Consider the following 7,400-nt stretch of genomic DNA (forward strand, 5'->3'; position numbering starts at 1 on the left):
GTTGTTCCATGTCTGATTCTAACTGTTCCTTCTTGACCTGCATACAGATTTCTCAGGAGGTACATATGATAGTCTGGTGTTCCCATCTCTTGAAGAATTTTCCAGTTTGTTGTGATCCACACAGTCAAAGGCTTTGGTATAATCAATAAAGCAGAAGTAGATGTTTTTCTGGAACTCTCTTGCTTTTTCGATGATCCAACTGATGTTGGCAATTTGATCTCTGGTTCCTCTGCCTTTTCTAAATCCAGTTTGAACATCTGGAAGTTCACATACTGTTGAAGCCTGGCTTGGAGAATTTTGAACATTGCTTTGCTAGCATGTGAGATGAGTGCAACTGTGCGGTAGTTTGAGCATTCTTTGGCATTGCCTTTCTTTGGGATTGGAATGAAAACTGACCTTTTTCAGTCCTGTGGCCACTGCTGAGTTTTCCAAATTTGCTGGCATATTGCATGTAGCACTTTCATAGCATCATCTTTTAGGATTTGAAATAGCTCAACTGGAATTCCATCATCTTCACTACCTTTGTCTGCAGTGATGCTTCCTAAGGCCCACTTGACTTCACATTCCAGGCAGTCTGGCTCTAGGTGAGTGATCACACCATCATGGTTATCTGGGTTATGAAGACCTTTTTTGTACAATTCTGTGTATTCTTTCCACCTCTTCTTGATATCTTCTGCTTCTGTTACTTCTGTACCATTTCTGTCCTTTGTTACACCCATCTTTGCATGAAATGTTCCCTTGGTATCTATAGTTTTCTTGAAGAGATCTCTAGTCTTTCCCATTCTATTTTTTTCCTCTATTTCTTTGGATTGATTGCTGAGGAAGGCTTTCTTATCTCTCCTTGCCATTCTTTGGAACTCTGCATTCAAAATGGGTACATCTTTCCTTTTCTCCTTTGCCTTTAACGTCTCCTTTTCTCAGCTATTTGTAAGGCCTCCTCAGACTACCATTTTGCTTTTTTGCATTTCTTTTTCTTGGAGATGGTCTTGATCACTGCCTCCTGTACAATGTCATGCACCTCTGTCCATAGTTCTCTAGGCACTCTGTCCATCAGATCTAGTCTCTTGAATCTATTTGTCACTTCCACTGTATAATCATAAAGGATTTGATTTAGGTCATACCTAAATGGTCTAGTGGTTTTCCCTACTTTCTTCAATTTAAGTCTGAATTTGGCAAAAAGGAGTTCATGATCTGACCTACAGTCAGCTCCTGGTATTTTTTTGCTGACTGTTTAGAGCTTCTCCATCTTTGGCTGCAAAGAACGTTATCAATCTGATTTCTGTATTGACCATCTGGTGATGTCCATGTGTAAGGTCTTCTCTTGTGTTGTTGGAAGAGGGTGTTTGTTATAACCAGTGCATTCTCTTGGCAAAACTTTATTAGCCTTTGCCTGCTTCATTGTGTACTCCAAGGCCAAATTTGCCTGTTACTCCAGGTATCTCTTAACTTCCTACTTTTGCATTCCAGTCCCCTATAATGAAAAGGACATCTTTTTTGGGTGTTAGTTCTAAAAGGTCTTGTAAGTCTTCATAGAACTGTTCAACTTCAGCTTCTTCAGCACTACTGGTTGGGGCATAGACTTGAATTACTGTGATATTGAATGGCTTGCCTTGAAAATGAACAGAGATCATTCTTTCGTTTTTGAAATTGCACCCATGTAATGCATTTCAGACTCTTTTGTTGTCTATGAGGGCTACTCCATTTCTTCTAAGGGAGGCTTGCCCACAGTAGTAGATATAATGGTCATCTGAATTAAATTCACCCATTCAAGTCCATTTTAGTTCACTGATTCCCAAAATGTTGATGTTTACTCTTGCCATCTCCTATTTGACCACTTCTAATTTTCCTTGATTCATGGACCTAACATTCTAGGTTTCTATGCAATATTGCTCTTTACAGCATTGAATTTTACTTCCATCACCAGTCACACCCAGATGGGGTGTTGTTTTCACTTTGGCTCCATCTCTTCATTCTTTCTGGAGTTATTTCTCCACTCTTCTCCAGTAGCATATTGGGTACATACCTACCTGGGGAGTTCATTTTTCAGTGTCATATAATTTGCCTTTTCATGCTGTTCATGGGGAAATTGTTTGCCATTCCTTGCTCCAGTGGACCATGTTTTGTCAGAACTCTCCACCATGACCCGTCCATCTTAGGTGACCGCACACGGCATGGCTCATAGTTTCACTGAGTTAGACAAGGCTGTGGTCCATGTGGTCGGTTTGATTAGTTTTCTGTGATTGTGTTTTTCATTCTGTCTGCCCTCTGATGGATAAGAATAAGAGGTTTATGGAAGGCTCCTGTTGAGAGAGACTGACTGTGGGGGAAACTGGGTCTTATTTTGATGGGCAGGGCCATGCTCAGTAAATCTTTAATCCAATTTTTTGTTGATGGCTGGGGCTGAGTTCCCTCCCTGTTGTTTGAACCCAGGCCAAACTATGGTGGAAAGTGAAAAGTGAAGGTGAAAGTCGCTCGGTCCTGTTCAATTCTTTGCAACCCCACGGATTATATACATTCCATGGAATTCCCCAGGCCAGAATACTGGAGTGAATAGTTTTGCCCTTCTCCAGGGGATCTTCCCAACCCAGGGATCAAACCCAGGTCTTCGCATTGAAGGCAAATTCTTTACCAGCTGAGCCACCAGGGAAGCCCAAGAATACTGGAGTGGGTAGCCTATCCATTTTCCAGTGGGTCTTCCTGACCCAGTAATCAAACTGGGGTCTCCTGCACTGCAGGTAGATTCTGTACCAACTGAGCTATCAGGGAAACCCCAACTATGGTGGAGGTAATGAAAATAATGCACCTCCTTCAAAAGGCCTGGTGCAGGCGCATCTGCACTCAGTGTCCTGACCCTGCCTCAGGCCACCGCTGACCCATGCCTCCAACGAAGATTCCTAGCCACTCACAGGCAAGTCTGGGTCAGTCCCTTGTGGGGTCACTGCTCCTTTCTCCTGGGTCCTGGTGCACACAGGTTTTGTTTGTGCCCTCCGATAGCCTGTTTCCCCAGTCCCGTGTAAGTTCTGTAATCAAATCCCACTGGCCTCCGAAGCCAAATTCCCTGGGGGTTCTCAGTCCCTTTGCCAGATCCCCAGGTTGGGAAATCTGTTGTGGGTCCTAGAACTTTCTTAACAGTGAGGGAATTTCTTTGGTATAATTGTTCTGCAGTTTGTGGGTCGTCTGCTGGGCAGCTCTATGGTGGGGTTAAAAGTGACCTCCTCCAAGATGTCTTATGCCACAGGTTGTGTGACCAGGTCTCCTGCACCCAGAGCTTCTGTCTCAGTTGCAGGCCACTGAAGATCAGTACCTCCACAGGAGACACTCAAACACAGTTCTGGCTTGGTCTCTGTTGGGTCTCTTGGTTCTGATGTGCACAAAGTTTTGTTTGAATCCTCTGAGCATCTCTGATGCATATGAGGTTTGATTCTAAAAAGTTAAAATCTCTGTCATGTCTGACTCTTTGAGACCCCATGGATTCTATAGTCTGAATTCTTAAGGCCAGAATACTGAGTGGGTAACTGTTCCCTTCTCCAGGGGATCTTCCCAACCCAGGGATCAACCCCAGGTCTCCCGCACTGCAGGCAGATTCTTTACCAGCTGAACCACAAGGGAAGCCCAAAGAAAGCCTACAAACACAGTAATTGTTATGATCTCAAGTTTTAAATATTAATTTAAGTCAGATTTAAGATTCTAAGGGCTTCCCTGGTGACTCAGATGGTAAAGAATATGCCTACAATGCAGGAGGATCCCTGGGTGGTGAAGATCCCCTGGAAGAGGAAATTCCCTCTCTAGTATTCTAGAATTCCATGGACAAAGGAGCCTGATGGGCTACCGTCCATGGTGTTGCAATGAGCTGGACACGACTGAGCAACTAACACATAGAGACACACAAGACTCTAAAATGGGGATTGGCAAGCAATTTTCTGTAAAGGGCCAGACAGTAAATATTGGAGGCTTTACAAGCCATGTGGTGTCTGTCCCAACTACCCTGTTCTTCTACTGTAGCCCAAAAGCAGCCACAGATAATAAGTGTGGCTGTGTTCTAATAAATCTTTACCTATAGGATTTAGGACATAGATCATAGCTTGCCAATCCCTGCTCTAAAAAAGGGTTGTTTCTCCATGCTTATATTGCACATATAGATTCCCACATGGAAACATTCAAGAATTTAACATCATTTCAGATTCTCTTTCATAATGTTGGAAACATTTTGCACATCTCTTTCATTCACCCTTATACACCCCATGCCCAGCACTGCGGTCTTTCATTTAACAGGGACTCAAAAGTTTATTTTGAGAGTCCTTTGGACAGCAAGGAAATCAAACTAGTTGATCCCAAAGGAAATCAACCCTGTAATATTCATTGCAAGGACTGCTGCTGAAAAGCTCCAATACTTTGGCCACTGAGGTGCCTCATTGGAAAAAAAAAACCCTGATGCTGGGAAAGATTGAAGGCAAAAGGAGAAGGGGATGACAGAGGATAAGATGATTCGATAGAATTACCAACACAATGGACATAAATTTGAGCAAACTCTGGGAGATGGTAAAGGACAGAGGAACCTGGTGTGCTGCAGTCCATCAGGTTGCAGAGTCAGACACGACTTAGTGACTAAATAAAAGAAACAAGAGCAACAAAGATTTATTGAATGAACAGCAAATGAGTGAAGCCTGAGTTTTCCTAGCATGCCAGTCTCTGCAGAGTATGCACAATGCCTTGTCCAGCTCCAATGCACTTCAAATTGCTTAGCTGAAATAATTCAATATGCCAAAACACTGGCAACTCTTAATTGTGGGGCTCTCATCTCTCTTTCCCTACAAGAAAATGAAAAGATCTATACTTCTGGTATGAACCAATATAGTTATTATACCTTTCTATAAAACGAGAAAAAGATATTTATAGCTATGCTGCTGCTGCTGCTGCTAAGTCGCTTTAGTTGTGTCCCACTCTGTGCGACCCCACAGATGGCAGCCCACCAGGCTCCCCCGTCCCTGGGATTCTCCAGGCAAGAACACTGGAGTGGGTTGCCATTTCCTTCTCCAATGCATTAAAGTGAAAGGCGAAAGTGAAGTCTCTCAGTCGTGTCCAACTCTTAGTGACCCCATGGACTGCAGCCTACCAGGCTCCTCCTTCTGTGGGATTTTCCAGGCAAGAGTACTGGAGTGGGGTGCCATTGCCTTCTCCATTTATAGCTATATGTGTATCCATATTAATTTCACATCAATCAGTCAGTTTGCTCATTGATAGCAATAGGGAAACGGAAAGCAATGGGGACTGGATGACAGCACTTACTGCCAGAAGTCAGGGGGTTGTAGCTAACAGGGCTTGACCTGGAGGGAATTGTGGAGATACTTAATAGAGCATGGCACCCCAAGAGGCAAAATAGATGAATAACTAATGGGGATACTGCTTAATCAATACAACCAAAAGACAAGAATGGATGAGCAGCAGACTGAGGGTGATGATGCCAATAGAAATTCACGATCCTTTGCCCAGATCTCAAACTTAAGGTAGTTTTCAAGCCCAGAAAACAGTGGCTAAAGAGGTTACCAAGCCCACAGGAGGAAGAATCTTAAAATGCCATGGGGAAAACCTGTGTTTACTTCCCCCATTTTCCTCAAAAAAGATACACTGTAATTCCGCTGAGAAAATAAATTCTGGGAAAAGAGGGATATCCAAATATTTTAAGGATAGTGAATCTGAATTAACATTGATTCACAGAGTTCCAAAGCAGCATGTTAGAGAGGAGGTGTACCAGAGCCAGGTAATAATCAACATTCTGGCTCTCAATGTATCCAGTAAGTCTGTGGACCCAACCAGTGATTACATCCCCTGTCCTTGACTATATAATTGGGACTGATATAGGTGGCCTTTGGAGTAGCCTCCATCTTGAATTCTTCCCATTCCAACCAAATGAGCTATTGTAGTGAGAAGGCAATATGGAATCTTTTGAAACTGTACTTCCACACTCCATTCTCCTCTCTACCTGACCCCTGGTCAATCCTGGTGAAGATGGTGAATCTAACAATACTGCATTTGAAAGTGATGATAAAGAGGAATGGTAGAAATTAATGCTAATCTAAACAATATTAAGAATGCAGGAGATAGAGGTTCATATCATAGCTCCATTTAATTCACCAGTCTGGTCCCTGCAGAAACCAAATGAATCAGAAAATGACTGTAGGCCACAGCAAGCTCAAATAACAGCCCCAATTGTGACTGCTGTGCTACGTGTTATTTTTGCAAGAGCAGATGAACATGGCCTCAGGTACACAGTATGCACATGATTTGGCGCTTTCTCTCTCCCAATCTGGAAAGATCAGAAACTGCTTGCATTTACATGAAATGGATGACTATATACATGTACAGGTCTGTTTCAGGCTTCATTACCTTCTGTTCTCTGTCGTAATATATATTCAGATAAGATCTGGGTTGTCTGGACATCCTGCACAACATCGCATTGATCAGGAGGATGAGCAAGAAGTGGCGCACATGCTGGAGGCACTGGTAAGACACAGGCATGGCAAAGCATGAGGGTTACAGTGGGTGACAACTAGGGAACTTCTAGGGCTATAAAGTGTTTAGTGATCCAGGTGGGTCAAGGGAAGGTGAAGACATCTCTAAGACAAACTGCTGCATCTTACCTTTCTACCTGAAAGAAGGAAGCAGACTCCACATCCAGAAACGTGTTCCAGTCCAGATACTGGGGGACAAGTGAATCTCTCTGCTCTGAGTGAGGTCTGAAGCAGGAAGTCAGGGCTGCAATACAAGCAACTCTGCTACTAGGGTCAGATGATCTGGCAAACCCTATGCTGTTGGAGGTGTTAGTGTTGGGAAAAGACCCAGCATAACACGTAGGTAAAGCAGGGTGGGAGCTAAACAACACAGACCTCTGACACTGGGGAACAAGGCCACACCATTTGGAATGGGAACTTATATGCTTTTTGCAAAGAGTTCTTGCTGTGTTACAGGGACTGAGTATAGACGGAATTCTTGATTAGAGGATACTAAGTAACCATGTGTCTGGAACTGTCCATTATGAGCTGGATTCTGTCAGATCCACAGAGTCATAAACTCAGGCAGGCCCAGCAGCAGTCCCAAGTAAAATCAAAGTTGTGCATCTGGGATCAAGGCTGGGTAAGACCAGGAGACATGAGGTAGCTGTGAGCAGGTAGCCCAGACCATGTCCCCACTGCTTGAATATCAGCACCCACCCCCTCAGATCATTCCTAGGACTGTGGGTGGGTCTCCTGTGATCAGCTGAAGGAGTAGAAGAAGCCTGGACATAAGTTACGAAGAGCTCAGCTCAGTGTGTGGATGCAGGTTGAATGAGCAGTGGTTTAATTACATTCAGAGTGGTAAGACAGTGACTGCAGCCATTAAATTAAAAGATGCTTGCTCCTTGG

Source organism: Muntiacus reevesi, chromosome 12, assembly GCF_963930625.1.
Source record: "Muntiacus reevesi chromosome 12, mMunRee1.1, whole genome shotgun sequence".
In the NCBI taxonomy this organism is placed as follows: Eukaryota; Metazoa; Chordata; class Mammalia; order Artiodactyla; family Cervidae; genus Muntiacus; species Muntiacus reevesi.